The sequence below is a fragment of the Hordeum vulgare genome, chromosome 5H (assembly GCF_904849725.1).
Source record: "Hordeum vulgare subsp. vulgare chromosome 5H, MorexV3_pseudomolecules_assembly, whole genome shotgun sequence".
In the NCBI taxonomy this organism is placed as follows: domain Eukaryota; kingdom Viridiplantae; phylum Streptophyta; class Magnoliopsida; order Poales; family Poaceae; genus Hordeum; species Hordeum vulgare.
This window is the reverse complement of record NC_058522.1, coordinates 175442872-175459231: the sequence shown is the minus strand read 5'-3', so window position 1 is coordinate 175459231 and position 16360 is coordinate 175442872.

Here is a 16360-nt window from a genome sequence, read left to right as displayed (position 1 = left end):
CCAATCTAGAGCTCCGGTAGGACGATCCTGCCGGGGATACTTCTCTCCCGGAGGGGGAAATCGTCACCATCGTCATCACCAACACTCCTCTCATCGGAGGGGACTCATCACCATCAACATCTTCATCAGCACCATCTCATCTCCAAACCCTATTTCATCTCTTGTCACCAATCTCCGTCTCACGACTCCGATTGGTACTTGTAAAGTTGCTAGTTGTGTTAATTACTCTTTGTAGTTGATGCTAGTTGGATTACTTGGTGGAAGATTATATGTTCAGATCTTTGATGCTATTCATTACCTCTCTGGTCATGAATATGATTATGCTTTGTGAGTAGTTACTTTTCTTCCTGAGGACATGGGATAAGTCATGCTATAAGTAGTCATGTGAATTTGGTATTCGTTTGGTACTTTGATGTGTTGTATGTTGTCTTTTCCTCTAGTGGTGTTATGTAAATGTCGACTACATAACACTTCACCATTATTTGGTCCTAGAGGAAGGCATTGGGAAGTAGTAAGTAGATGATGGGTTGCTAGACTGACAGAAGCTTAAACCCTAGTTTATGTGTTGCTTTGTAAGGGGCTGATTTGGATCCACTAGTTTAATGCTATGGCTAGAATTTGTCTTAATTCTTCTTTCTTAGTTGCGGATGCTTGCGAGAGGGGTTAATCATAAGTGGGATGCTTGTCCAAGTAAGGGCAGTACCCAAGCGCCGGTCCACCCACATATCAAACTACCAAAGTAGCGAGCGTGAATCATATGAACATGATGAAAACTAGCTTGACGGAAATTCCCATGTGTCCTCAGGAGCGCTTTACCTCCTTTAAGACTTTGTCTAGGCTTGTAGCTTGCTACAAAAGGGATTGGGCCACTTTTCTTCACCGTTGTTACTTTTGTTACTTGCTACTTGCTTCGAATCATCTTACCACACAATTTTCTGTTACCGATAATTTCAGTGCTTGCACAGATTACCTTGCTGAAAACCACTTGTTAGATCCTTCTACTCCTCGTTGGGTTCGACACTCTTACTTATCTAAAGGACTGCGATAGATCCCCTATACTGGTGGGTCATCATCGGTGGCTCGATTTGGCATCGTTCTGACTGACCAAAGAACCACCCGCAGTTCGTCAACCCAGGGCTTACCAAGCCTCCGCAGCTTGTCAAAAGTTCTTGTCTTGAGCCCCCGGAGTACCTCAGCATTTTCTCTTTCGTCTTGGCCATTGCTCCTTCGATGGGCAACATAAGCGAAGCATATTTTGCTGTCGAGGTCTTGGGCGTAGTGCATGAAGGCGTGGCTCGTGAACTGGGTGCCATTGTCCGCGATGACCCTGTTCGGGACCCTGAAACGACAAACAATTCCTTTGAAGAACTTGACGGTTGACTAGGAGGTCACCTTCCTCACCGGCTCCACCTCTGGCCACTTTGTGAACTTGTCGATTGCAACGTACAAGTACTCAAAGCCCCCGACAGCACGGGGGAAAGGGCCGAGAATATCGAGCCCCCAGACCGAGAATGGCCAGGAGAGAGGGATCGTCTGGAGAGCTTGAGCTGGCTGATGAAGCTTCCTCAAATCGAACTGGCACGCTTCACACTTGGTTACTAGTACTACCGCATCCTGGAGGGCCATGAGGCAGAAGAAGCCTTGCCGGAATGCGTTGCCGAGAAGGGCTCTTGACCCTATGTGGGAGCCACATATCCCCCCATGTATCTCGGCCAACAACTCCATCCCTTCTCTTGGGGAATGCACTTCAGTTTTACGCCGTTCCGTCGCCTTCTGTATAGGGCATCATCCACGAACTAGCACATGCTGGACTGACGGGCTACTCTTTCCGCTTGTTACTGTCCTTCGGGCAGGTCCCAGTCTAGAGGTATTGGACTATGTGTTGCGCCCATGCCGGAGCCCGAGGTTCGACGACAAGGAGTAAAGGCATCTCCTCTACCGGGATGGTGTATTTCCTGGCGGGCTTTGTATCTCCCCCGGCAGCTTCCTTTCCGACAAGATCCTTGCTGGGGTCCCTTGGCAGGTGATGACCCACATGTTTAAGGGATCTATCGTAGTCCTTTCGATAAGTGAGAGTGTCGAACCCGACAAGGAGCAGAAGGATGTGACAAGTGCTTTTCAGCAAGGTATTCTGTGCAAGCAATGAAATTATCGGTAACAAAAAGTTGTGTGGTAAGATGATTCGTAGCAAGTAGCAAGTAACAATAGTAACAACGGTGCAGAAAAGTGGCCCAATCCCTTTTGTAGCAAGGGACAAGCCTGGAAAAAAACTCTTATAGGAGGTAAAGCGCTCCCGAGGACACATGCGAATTTCTATCAAGCTAGTTTTCATCATGTTCATATGATTCACGTTCGCTACCTTGATAGTTTGATATGTGGGTGGACCGGCGCTTGGGTGCTCCCCTTACTTGGACGAGCATCCCACTTATGATTAACCCCTCTCGCAAGTATCCACAACTACGAAAGAAGAATTAAGACAAAGTCTAACCATAAAATTAAACTACTGGATCCAAATCAGCCCCTTACGAAGCAACGCATAAACTAGGGTTTAAGCTTATGTCACTCTAGCAACCCATCATCTACTTACTACTCCACAATGCCTTCCTCTAGGCCCAAATAATGGTGAAGTGTTATGTAGTCGACGTTCATATAACACCACTAGAGGAAAAACAACATACAACGCATCAAAATATCGAACGAATACCAAATTCACATGACTACTTATAGCATGACTTATCCCATGTCCTCGGGAACAACAGTGACTACTCACAAAGCATAACAATATTCATGACCAAAGAGGTTTTGAATAGAATCAAGGATCTGAACATATAATCTTCCACCGAGTAATCCAACTAGCATCAACTACAAAGAGTAATTAACACAACTAGCAACCTTACAAGTACCAATCGGAGTCGCGTGATGGAGATTGATTACAAGAGATGAACTAGGGTTTGGAGATGGGATGATGCTGATGAAGATGCTGATGGTGACGAGTCCCCTCCGATGAGAGGAGTGTTGGTGATGACGATGGCGATGATTTCCCCCTCCGGGAGGGAAGTTTCCCCGGTAGGACGACCCTGCCGGAGCTCTAGATTGGTTCTGCTCAAGTTCTGCCTCGTGGCGGTGTCGATTCCTCCCGAAAGCCTCCTCCTGATTTTTTCTAGAATGAAACCCTCCTTATAGCAAAAGAGGGGAGCCATAGGGCCAACTGGGAGCCCACAAGCCACCTAGGCGCGGCCAGAGGGGTAGGCCGCATCTAGCAGGCTTGTGGCCTCCTGGTGGCTCCCGTCCGGTACTTCTTCCGCCCAGTATTTTTTATAAATTCCAAAATAATTCCTTGTTGATTTTCACGGCTTTTGGAGTTGCGCAGAATAGGTATCTCAAAGTTGCTCCTTTTTCAGGCCAGAATTCCAGCTGCCGGCATTCTCCCTCTTCATGTAAACATTGCAAATTAAGAGAGGAAAGGAATATGTACTGTACCATGAAGTGTAATAACAGCCCATAAAGCGATAAATATCAACATAAAAGCAAGATGTAAAATGGACGTATCAACTCCCCCAAGCTTAGACTTCGCTTGTCCTCAAGCGGAAACCGAGATTAATACATATGCCCACATGTTTTGGAGAGAGAGGTGTTGAAAAAACACGATATGGAGATGCAGGCATCATGATCATAGTTAGAACAGCAATATCATCATATCATCTCTTATGCTAAAAGTGATAATTCCTTCACAAAGTAAAGTATGGATCAAGAACCTTATTGAGAATTAACAACCAATAGCGTATAGTCATTGAAGCAATTGCAATTTATCATAACATCGGAAAGAGTCAAATAAGAGCTTGTAAAGCAAATCCACAGACTCAATCATCCTTTCGTCTTCTACAATTGCTACAACTCACGTGGTACTCATGAGATCAAAGTTTCAGTCGGACACAGAGAAAGATAGGGGCTTATAGTTTCGCCTCCCAACTATTTACCTCAAGGGTAATGTCAACAATTATAATTCATGAATACTTACTTCCAAGTTTACATATGAATATAGATCTTTCCCTAGCATATGACGTTAGCCAAGATAAAGGTGAAGTAAGGAATTGGTGTAGATCACCATGACTCTTTTAGGGACAAAACGTAAAGGTACAAGATAGGCCCTTCGCAGAGGGAAGCAGAGGTTGTCATGCGCTTTTGAGGTTTGGATATCTGACCTCTTAGTGTGAAGGAACGTCACTTTATATTGCCTCCTGTGATAAAGAACATTATTATGCAGTGTGTCACTTTTATGTTTTCCTCATGACAGGTTCGTACAAAGCTTATTCTCCACACACTAATAGATCATAGATATTTAGGGAGCAATGTTTATTGCTTGCACCGATGACAACTTACTTGAGGGGTCTTATTCAATCCATATGTAGGTATGGTGGACTCTCATGGCAAAACTGGGTTGAAGGTTTATGGATGCACAAGTAGTATCTCTACTTGGTGTGGAAGTTTTGGCTGAAATGAGGTGGAACCAAGCGTCACATGATAAGGGATCTCTAGTCATATAATCATTGTTCGGAACCAAGCAAACATAATTCATTATGTTGTCTTCCTTGTCCAACATCTACTTCTAAGCATGTAATAGTTTAGTGAGTGTTCACAGTCATAGATGGTGTCAAAGATGATATATTTATATGTGAACCTCTCCTTCTTTATTACTTCCTATTAATTGCAACAATGACCAAGGTCTACGTTTGTCCACCCACAACAAGTTACAATCAACATTCTTTTTATATGTGGAGTTATCACTTCCCATAAGATCATTACATGATCTTTCATTCTTTTGTTCTTTTATCATTCTTTTCTTTCAGATCATGGCATGAAGCAAGGACCTTAACTAAAACACTCTTTATTATATGACTCACGAACTCGAATACATCGGTGGTGACACAAAGCAAAACTCAAGCCTAGAACACAAAGAACTTTATTCTACTAGAGAAAGATAAAACGAGAAAAGAATTGAACTAAGAAAAGGTAAAGGCAAAAGTTGTGAAGGTGATACGATACCGGGGCAACTCCCCCAAGCTTGGCACAAGCCAAGGGGATTGCCCATACCCGTGCTTAATTGTCTTCCTTCGGAGGTGATGGTGGTGGAGTTGTTTTGTCTTTTGATTCCAAGAGGGCCATCAATCTTTGATTTATCCCTTGGAGCTAGTGATATGTTTCTCCAGCAAAACAACTTCACGAGTGAGAAAAGTATTACGAACACGAGTTATTTCACATAACCTCAAGAGCTCGATCAAGGATGGAGGTAAAAGGTGGAGGTAAGGTTGAAGAAAATCCTATTCCTCATCTTCTTCCTTGTTGAGCACAGATTGGCCTTCGTCCAACGCAAGATTCTTCTCCTTACTTTTTCCCTTAGTTTCTTTAGGTAGCCTTTCCTTGACCTCCATGACCTCCATTCTTTTCAAATCAGCATTTACTTCTTCATAGACTTTAGGGAGATCGTTCTCCCCTACAGATTCCTGAGACGACATCTTGCTCTAAATATGCGGCAGAAACAGGCTCGAAATGAAAACAAAGGAAAAATGCGTGATACGAGGGTCAGACCTTTCGGGAGAATATATAATGATTTTTTTCCGACCAGAAGGATTACTCCGCAAGAAAACGGAGTCCGGGAGGCACACGAGGTGGTCACAAGCCCCCCAGGCGCGGCCAGGGGGTAGCCCGCGCCTGGCAGGCTTGTCGCCTCCTCGTGCGCTTTCCGAAATGCTTTAAATTTTTCTATTTTTCTAAAAATTCCAAAATGGAGAAAAATTCCTACTGGAAAAGTTTTGGAGTCTGTTTACTTACCGAATGACACAACTCTTAGTTTTTGGAGTCTGAAACAGGCTGATAAATATCCCTTATGTACTCCTCCGGAGTTATGGTATTGATAATATTGCTTTCAACATTTATGGGAGTACCTGAAATATAATGCTTGATTGCCCATTTACCACTCTTAGAAAATTACCTTCCGTGTTGTTGATCTTGATGGCACCGGAACGATATACTTCCTCAACAATGAAAGGACCTTCCCATTTAGAGAGAAGCTTGGCTGCAAAAAATCTTAAACGAGAATTACATAGCAAGACATAATCACCGACATTGAACTCACGTTTTTCTATCCTTTTATCATGCCACCTCTTAACCTTTTCTTTGAACAACTTGGCATTTTCATATGCCTGAGCTCTCCATTCATCAAGCGAGCTAATATCAAATAACCTCTTCTCACCAGCAAGTTTGAAATCAAAGTTGAGTTCTTTGATTGCCCAATAAGCCTTATGCTCTAGCTCAATAGGTAAATGACATGCTTTACCGTAAACCATTTTGTACGGAGACATGCCCATGGGATTCTTACAAGCAGTTCTATAATCCCACAGTGCATCATCGAGCTTCTTAGACCAATTCTTTCTAGACCTATTGATAGTCTTTTGCAGAATTAGTTTAATCTCTCTATTACATAGCTCTACTTGACCACTGGACTGAGGATGATAAGGAGATGCAACTTATGGTTGACATCATACTTAGCAAGCGTTTTACGAAAAGCACCATGTATAAAATGTGAACCACCATCAGTCATTAGATATCTAGGGACTCCAAATCTAGGGAAAAAACTTCTTTAAGCATCTTGATAGAGGTGTTGTGATCGACACTACTAGTTAGGATAGCTTCTACCCACTTAGTGACGTAATCAACAGCAACTAGGATATGAGTATACCCGTAAGATTTTGGAAAAGGTCCCATATAATCAAAACCCCAAACATCAAATGGTTCAATGACAAGTGAATAATTCATAGGAATTTCCTGGCGTTTACTGATATTACCTATTCTTTGACATTCGTCACATGACAAGACAAACTTACGGGCATCCTTGAAGAGAGTGGGCCAATAGAAACCTGATTGCAATACCTTGTGTGCAGTTCTATCTCCCGCATGGTTTCCTCCATAAGCCTTGGTGTGACACTCCTGTAGGATTTGTCGCTGTTCATGTTCAGGTACACAATGTCTAATAACACCATCTACTCCTTCCTTATAAAGGTGAGGATCATCCCAAAAGTAATGTCTGAAATCAAAGAAGAATTACTTCTTTTGCTGGTATGTGAAACTAGGTGGTATATATTTGGCAACGATGTAGTTTGCATAATCAGCATACCACGGTGTACTGCGTGAAGTATTGATGACATTCAATTGCTCATCATGAAAGCTATCATCAATAGGTTGTGGGTCATCAAGAACATTCTCCAACCTAGACAAGTTATCTGCTAGGGGTTCTCAGCACCCTTTCTGTCGACAACATGCAAATCAAATTCTTGAAGCAAGAGAACCCATCTGATAAGTATAGGTTCAGGGTCTTTCTTTTCCATGAGGTACTTAATAGTAGCAAGATCAGTGTGAATAGTAACCTTGGAATCTACAATGTAAGATCTGAACTTTTCACATGCAAACACGACTGCTAAAAATTCATTTTCCATAGTAGCATAGTTTCTTTGGGCACTGTTTAGAGTTTTACTAGCATAGTGAATAACATTCAACTTCTTATTAACTCTTTGTCCAAGAACAGCGCCAACAGCATAATCACTCGCATCACACATGATTTCAAAAGGTAAGTTCCAATCAGGTGGTTGAACAATAGGCTCAGTTATCAAGGCCTTTTTAAGTATTTCGAAGGCTTCCACACAATCATCGTCAAAAACAAAAGGAATATCCTTTTGCAACAGATTGGCAAGAGGCCTAGAAATCTTAGAAAAGTCCTTAATGAACCTTCGATAGAAACCAGCATGACCAAGGAAACTTCTTATACCTTTGATATCTCCAGGGCATGGTATTTTCTCGATCGCATCAACCTTAGCCTTATCGACTTCAATACCTCTTTCAGAAATTTTATGTCCTAAGACGATGCCTTCATTAACCATGAAGTGGCACTTCTCCGATTTCAAGACAAGGTTGGTATCTTTACATCTCTGCAAGACTCGATCAAGGTTGTTGAGGCAATCATCAAAAGAAGACCCATAAACGGAGAAGTCATCCATGAAAACCTCAACAGTCTTTTCACAAAAGTCACAGAATATAGCCATCATACATCTTTGAAAGGTAGCAAGTGCGTTACATAAGCCAAACGGCATACGTCTATAAACAAAGGTGCCGAAAGGACAGGTGAAAGTGGTTTTCTCCTGATCAGATTGTGCAACAGGTATTTGGGAGAAACCAGAATAACCATCTAGAAAGCAGAAGTGTGTGTGTTTAGACAGTCTTTCTAGCATTTGGTCGATAAAAGGCAAAGGATAATGATCTTTCCTACTGGCCTTATTCAATTTCCTATAATAAATCACCAACCTATAGCCAGTAATAATCCTCTATGGGATCAATTCATCCTTATCATTAGGGACAACGGTAATACCTCCCTTCTTTGGGACGCAAAGCATCGGACTCACCCAATCACTATGAGCAACGGGATAGATAATACCTGCTTCCAGGAGCTTTAGTATTTCTTTTCTTACTACCTTTTTCATCTTAGGATTTAATCTCCGTTGATGATCGACGACTGGTTTGGAATCAGGATCGGTTTTAATTTTGTGCTGGCATAGAGTGGGACTAATGGCCTTAAGATCATCAAGAGTATATCCAATAGCAGCACAGTGCTTCCTCAAAGTTTTGAGTAACTTCTTTTCTTCATGCTCTAAGAGGCTAGCACTAATAATAACAGGATATATCTCTTTTTCATTGAGATAAGCATACTTAAGAGTATCACGTAACTACTTAACCTCAAACACAGGATCACCGTTTGGTGGGGGTGGATCTCCAAGCAGTTCAACATGCAAATTATTCTTAAGGATGGGATGTTGTTCAAAGATAACTCTATCTATCTCATTCCTTTCATCCATATGCATATCATTTTCATGCTCAAGCAAGTATTGCTCTAAAGGATCAGTAGGAAGCACATCAATAGAAGCTAGGGCAAGCTTGGAGAAATTGAACTCATGTGACACACCTTCAAAGCCAACAGTGACTGTTTGCTTCTCACAGTCAATATGAGCATTGACAGTATTAAGGAAGGGTCTGCCAAATATGATGGCACAAAAGCAATATTGTGTGGTAGGAAGAACGAGAAAACCAACAGGATACTTTTTTACCACACAAGACTTCAACATCTCTAACACCTTCCAAAGGGTAGATAGTATCTCTAGTGCCAAGCTGAATAGTGACATCAATAGGTTCCATCTCAACAGGTGCAATCTCTTCTTTAATTTCATCGTATAAGTATTGAGGTATTGCACTAACACTAGCACCCACATCACATAAACCATGATAATAATGATCTCCTATCTTAACAAAAACAACAGGTGTGCCAACAACTGGCTTGTGTTTGTCTCTAGCATGTGGTTTAGCAATTCTAGCAGCATCTTCACAGAAGTGAATATCATGGCCTTCAAAATTGTCGGACAGGAGATCTTTGATAATAGCAATGCAAGGTTCAACTCTAATTTGCTCAGGGGGTGTAGGTGTTCTAATGTAGCCCCTACGTATCATAGTTGAAACTTTAGAATGATCCTTTATCCTAACAGGGAATGGTGGTTTCTCAATGTAAGCACTAGGAACAATAGGATCATTATAAGCAATGACTTTCTCTTCAACTGGATTGGGTTTAACTACATTGACTTCTAAGGGCGGATGATATTTAAACCACTTCTCTTTAGGGAGATCAATATGAGCAGCAAATGATTCACACAATGAAGCTACTATCTCAGAGTCAACTCCAAATTTAGCGCTAAAATCAGAAAAAGTATTTGTTTCAACAAAGGATTTAACGCAATCAAACTTGAGATTCATACCTGACTCCATACCTTCATCAAACTCCCAATCTTCAGAGTTGTGTTCAATTCATTCCAATAAATTCCATTTGAAGTCACTATCTCTCTTCATAAAAGAACCAGTACAAGAAGTGTCAAGCATGGTGCGATTATCATAAGAAAGCCGAGCATAGAAGTTCTGAATGATAATTTCTCTCGAGAGCTCATGGTTGGGGCATGAATATGACATTGATTTAAGCCTCCCCCAAGCTTCAGCTATACTTTCTCTGTCATGAGGCCAAAAATTACAAATATAATTCTGATCACGATGTACCAAATGCATAGGATAAAGCCTTTGATGAAATTCCAGTTTCAAGCGGTTGTAGTTCCATGATCCAGTATCATCACATAGCATATACCATGTGAATGATCTATCCCTCAAAGATAAGGGAAAGACCTTCTTCTTGACCTCATCCTCGGGAAAACCTGCAAGCTTAAATAAACCACAAACTTCATCTACATAGATTAGATGCAAGTCGGGATGTGATGTTCCATTTCCTGTAAAAGGATTAGCCAGCAGTTTCTCAAGCATACCCGAAGGAAAATCATAGCAAATATTTTCAGTAGATGCAGCAGGTTGAGGAGCAACTCCTTGTGCTTCCGTTCGAGGTGAAGATACCCCGAACAAGCTCCTCAAAGGATTAGTTTCCATAGTGACAAGTGACAATAAATTTCAGCACACTATATAAATGTTTCCTTACCAAATTCCACTTACCAAAGGCGCTTCACTCCCCGGCAACGACGCCAGAAAAGAGTCTTGATGACCCACAAGTTTAGGGGATCTATCGTAGTCCTTTCGATAAGTAAGAGTGTCGAACCCAACGAGGAGCAGAAGGATCTGACATGTGGTTTTCAACAAGGTATTCTCTACAAGCATTGGAATTATCAGTAACAAAAAGTTGTGTGGTAAGATGATTCGTAGCAAGTAGCAAGTAACAATAGTAACAACGGTGCCGCAAAGTGTCCCAATCCCTTTTGTATCAAGGGACAAGCTTGGACAAACTCTTATAGGAGGTAAAGCGCTCCCGAGGACACATGGGAATTTCTGTCAAGCTAGTTTTCATCATGATCATATGATTCGCGTTCGCTACCTTGATAGTTTGATATGTGGGTGGACCGGCACTTGGGTGCTGCCCTTACTTGGACAAGAATCCCACTTATGATTAACCCCTCCCACAAGCATCTGCAACTACGAAAGAAGAGTTAAGACAAAGTCTAACCATAGCATTAAACTAGTGGATCCAAATCAACCCCTTACGAAGCAACACATAAACTAGGGTTTATGCTTCGGTCACTCTAGCAACCCATCATCTACTTACTACTCCCCAATGCCTTCCTCTAGGCCCAAATAATGGTGAAGTGCTATTTAGTCGATGTTCACATAACACCACTACAGGAAAAACAACATACAACACATCAAAATATCGAACGAATACAAATTTCCCATGACTAATTATAGCATGACTTATCCCATGTCCTCAGGAACAAAAGTGACTACTCACAAAGCATAATTATATTCATGACCAGAGTGGTTTTGAATAGCATCAAGGATCTGAACATATAATCTTCCACCGAGTAATCCAACTAGCATCAACTACAAAGAGTAATTAACACAACTAGCAACCTTACAAGTACCAATCAGAGTCGCGAGATGGAGATTGGTTACACGAGATGAACTAGGGTTTGTTGATGAGATGGTGCTGATGAATATGTTGATGGTGACGAGCCCCCTCTGATGAGAGGAGTGTTGGTGATGACGAAGGCGACGATTTCCCCCTCCGGGAGGGAAGTTTCCCCGGCAGGACGACCCTGCCGGAGCTCTAGATTGGTTCTGCTCAAGTTCCGCCTCGTGGCGGCGGCGATTCCTCCCAAAAGCCTCCTCCTGACTTTTTCTGGAACGAAACCCTCCTTATAGCAAAAGAGGGGAGCCAGAGGGCCAACTGGGAGCCGAAAAGCCCCCTAGGCGCGGCTAGGGGGGTAGGTCGCGCCTAGCAGGCTTGTGGCCTCCTGGTGGCTCCCGTTTGGTACTTCTTCCGCCCAGTATTTTTTATAAATTCCCAAATAATTCCTCATTGTTTTTCACATTTTTGGAGTTGCACAGAATAGGTATCTCAAACTTGATCCTTTTTCAGGCCAGAATTCCAGCTTTCGGCATTGTCCCTCTTCATGTAAACCTTGCAAAATAAGAGAGAAAAGGCATAAGTATTGTACCGTGAACTGGAATAACAGCCCATAAAGCGATAAATATCAACATAAAAGCATGATGCAAAATTGACGTATCAGCAGGTCCGCCGGAAAGTACTTGCAAGGTTGAGTTAGTCGTCGAACGTAAGTTCCCGGTTCCATAGGTAAGTTAAGGGTTGCATGTTTCGAGAGGTCATCGGCGATGGTGTTTCGGCACGGGGGACGTGCTCTGCCTGTAGACCATCGAAGTGCTCTTCCAACTTCCTCTCTTCCTCGAAGTAAGCTTCCATCAACAGGCTCTGGTAGTTCTTGTTGACGTGTCGGACTACTAGTTGAGACTCTCCCCTGACGATGAACTTCCTGATCCCCAGATCTGCCACGATCGTGAGGCCGTCAAGTATCCCATCATACTCAGCGGTGTTATTGGTTGACTTCTTCCGGGGAAAGTATATCTGGATTACGTACTTGAGGTGTCCTCCAGAAGGTGCAACTAGCAGCACGCCGGCTCCAGCACCTTGCAGTGAGAACGCTCCATCAAAGTACATGATCCATTCTTGGTTGAACTCCTTGACCGGGAGGGTTGATTCTGGTATTTCCTCGTGTGGCGTCGGGGCCCATTCGGCAATTAAATCCTCCAAAGCCCTGCTTTGGATGGTTGACATGCTTTCGAATTTGAGGCCGAAACTTGCCAATTCCAAAGACCACTCCACGATCCTACCATAAGCATCAGGGTTCCGCAAAACCATTTGAAGTGGAAAGCGGGTGATCTCTTGTTCTTGAAAGTATTGGCGCAGCTTCCTCGAGGCCATGAGAAGGCCGAAAAGTAGTTTTTGCACCCCGGAGTATCTCTATCTGCCCCCCTGTAGGAGGGAACTAACGAAATAGACCGGGCGCTGCAACATCTTCTTTTGCTGCACTAGCTCGCCTGTTGGCGCGGGTTCCTCCCAATTACCCCTGGATTCTGCCGAGCCCTTTGGTTGCCGGTGTGCGCTTCCTCATCTGGTGGCGTTGCCTTAGCTGGTGTATCTTCGTCGTCTTTCCTCTGCTCCACCAGGGCGGTGCTAACCACCTGGTTGGTTACCGCTAGGTACAGGAGCAACGGTTCCTGTGGTTTGGGTGCTACCAGGATTGGCGCAGAGGAAAGGTACCGCTTCATGTCTTGTAGCGCTATTTCTGCCTCGGCGATCCACTCCATCGGTCCCACCTTCTTCAAGATTTTGAAGAAAGGCAGGGCGCATTCAGCGGACTTGGAGATGAACCTGCTCAGGGCGGCTACACAGCCAGCAAGACGTCGCACATCCTTGACGCGGTTCGGTGCCTCAATTTGTTCAATGGCCTTGATCTTGTTGGGGTTATCTTTGATCCCGCGTTCAGACACGAAGAATCTGAGGAGCTTGCCGGATGGAACACCGGAGACGCACTTTTCGAGGTTGAGCTTGAGGTTAATCTTGCGCAGGTTGGCAAATGTCTCCTCCAGATATTTCACGAGCATTGACCTTTCTTTGGTTTTGACCACTATATCATCCATGTAGGCTTCCAGGTTCCTATGGAGTTGGGGCTCAAAACCAATCTGGATCACTCTTGCAAAGGTGGAGCCCGCATTCTTCAGCCCGAAGGGCATGCGTACAAAGTAGTACGTGCCACAGGGGGTGATGAAAGCGGTTTTTTCTTCATCTTCCTCGGCCATGTAAATCTGGTGATACCCTAAATAGGCATCGAGGAAGGACAGCAGGTCACAGCCAGTGGTGGAGTCGACAATCTGGTCGATGCGCGGCAAGGGAAAAGGGTCTTTGGGGCAAGCTTTATTGACATCAGTGAAGTCGATACACAGCCGCCACTTCCTGTTTGCCTTGCGCACTACAACCGGATCGGCGAACGAGGTGGGATGGATGACTCCTCTGACGAGTCCTGCTGCTTCTAACTTCTTGATTTCCTCGGCGTTGAACTCCTCCCACTCCAAGGCTTGCTTCCTCACTTTCTTCTTGACCGGCCACGCATGGGGTCAGAGAGGGAGGTGGAGCTCAATCACCTTCCTGGGAACACCGGCTATATCTGATGGTTGCCATGCAAAAACATCGAGTATTCGCCTGCACAAAGGCGATGAGCACGCCTTCCAAATTGTTGTCAAGGGCGAAACTTATGGTGAACGTTTTACCCGTGTCGTCCTCTCGGGCGGGTACCTTCTTGGTCTCTCGTGGGGCAGCATTGGACTTCTTGTTCCGGGCAATAGAGCTTTCTGGTGCGTCTTCACCGACAACAAGGTACTTCGGAGAAACGTGCTTGCAGGGATGAGCGCAGGAATTCCTCTTGCCGGGATTCTTCTCTCCGGGGGACAATGCCTTGGTCGGAGGTGCTGCCACTGCCTCCCGGTAGAGGCGGTTGGTGCACACGAGTGTGTCCTTCTTGTCGGTGTCGGTGTTGATGACGATGACGCCGACCGGCCCGGGCATCTTTAGGTTGTTGTAGGCATAGTGGGAAGCCGTCATGAACTTAGCGAGTGCAGGGCGCCCGAGAATCCCGTTGTATGCGAACGGATTGTTAGCAACGTCGAAGACGATCTTCTCCGTCCGGTAGTTCTGGTCGCTGCCGAAGGTCACCAGCAGCGTGATCTTCCCCTTCGGTTGAATCTTCCCTGGATTGATCCCTTGGAACACTCCCATTTCCTCGAGATCTTCGTCGGGAATCTGCAACGTCCGGATCACGTCGGGGGAGATGAGGTTTAGACCTGACCCGAAATCTACCAAAATCTTCCTCACCTTGAGGGTGCAAATCTTCCTCACCAACAACAAAAAACATCCGACCACCGTAACGCGGTCTGGGTGATCATCTAAATCGAAGATGATCGTTGTGTGTGACCACTTAAAGGGCCTATGAGTGCCGACGGAGAGCTCCGCCGCGCTCACCTCACGCGCCCACTTCTTCAGTTGGCAGTGGGAAGAGTTAAGCAATGCCCCTCCATCAAGGAACCTCATATCAGTTGCCTTCTGGAACTCGTTGTCACTAGAGTCGTCGTGTGGCTAACCTTCATCCTCATCTTCCTCCTTTCTTTCCTGCGCTGGCGCAGGCTTCACCTTCTTGTTCTTGAACTTGCCCGGGGGACCCCCTAGGCCGCCCTTCTTCCTGCTTGATCCTTCGCCACCATCTCGGGCCTTTTCTTTGTCGCGTCTCTGGTACTCCGCCCTCTGCTTCTCGGCAAGTTGTTCGACTTGCCGTCAGTGCTGGAGGTCGTAACCCTTGGTGCGGTGGATCATGTAGTACTGGGCGTCGGAACCCTCCGGCTTGTCAGCGGCCGCCAAGGCTTGGCAAGAGCCGCATCCGTTAGAATTTTGCCGGAATCCTCGGCCTTCACCTTCTTGGAGGCGTCGCCGCTGCCGGATGTTTCGAAGGCGAACACGGCTTTCCCCTTCCGCTTCTTGTTGCGCCGCTTCCCCTCTTCGTGGGGGCGTCCGTGTCTTCATCTTCGGAGTCATCCTATGCACCAGCGTCTTCGCCGGGAAGCCTTCTCCCCTTTTCTGCTCGAGCACACTTGTCCGCCAGGGTGTAATGCTCGGCGACATCGCGAACCTTGTTCATCGCAAGCTCCTCGTGCATCTTCCGATTTCACATGTTCTGATGGAACATGGTGATGATTGCGGCTGGGTGTACGTCCGGGATTTTGTGTTGTATGCGGCTGCATCTCTAGATGTACTTGCGCAGAGTCCCACCCTCCTTCTGGGGGATGATGTGCAAGTCGCTCTCCTGGCCAGTGGCCCGGTGGCTGCCCGTGAAGGCGTTAACAAAGTCCTGGCACAACTCCTTCCAGGATGAAATGGAGTTCTTGGGTACGTGCATCAATCACGACCTGACGTTGGGCTTGAGCACCAACGGGAAGTAGTTGGCCAGTATCTTGTCATCCCGACCCCCAGCAGCATGCACCGCAATGGTGTAGATGCTTAAGAACTCGGACGGGTGGGTCTTGCCATAGTACTTCTCTGGGATTTCCAGCTTGAAGGTATGGGAGCTCGGCCACTGGACCTGCCGCAACTCACGGGTGAATGCCGGGAAGCCCACCTCGTAAGGTAGGTCACCAGGATACCCCGATGCGGGAGTGTCTGCAGCGGCTCCTGCTCGTCTGTCTGACTGACGGCGCGTCTCTCATCGTCGCTCGTTGAGAGTATGCACGTCCTCCTTGTGCCGCTCGTGAAGGACATCACGTTGATCACGACGGATCTAGGGGTCTGAAGACCCGGCCGAATCGTCAGAGTCGATAACCCTTGGTCTCTGCCATGGGAGAGAGTGCACCGTGGCGGTGGGAGATCCAGTCTTCTCGG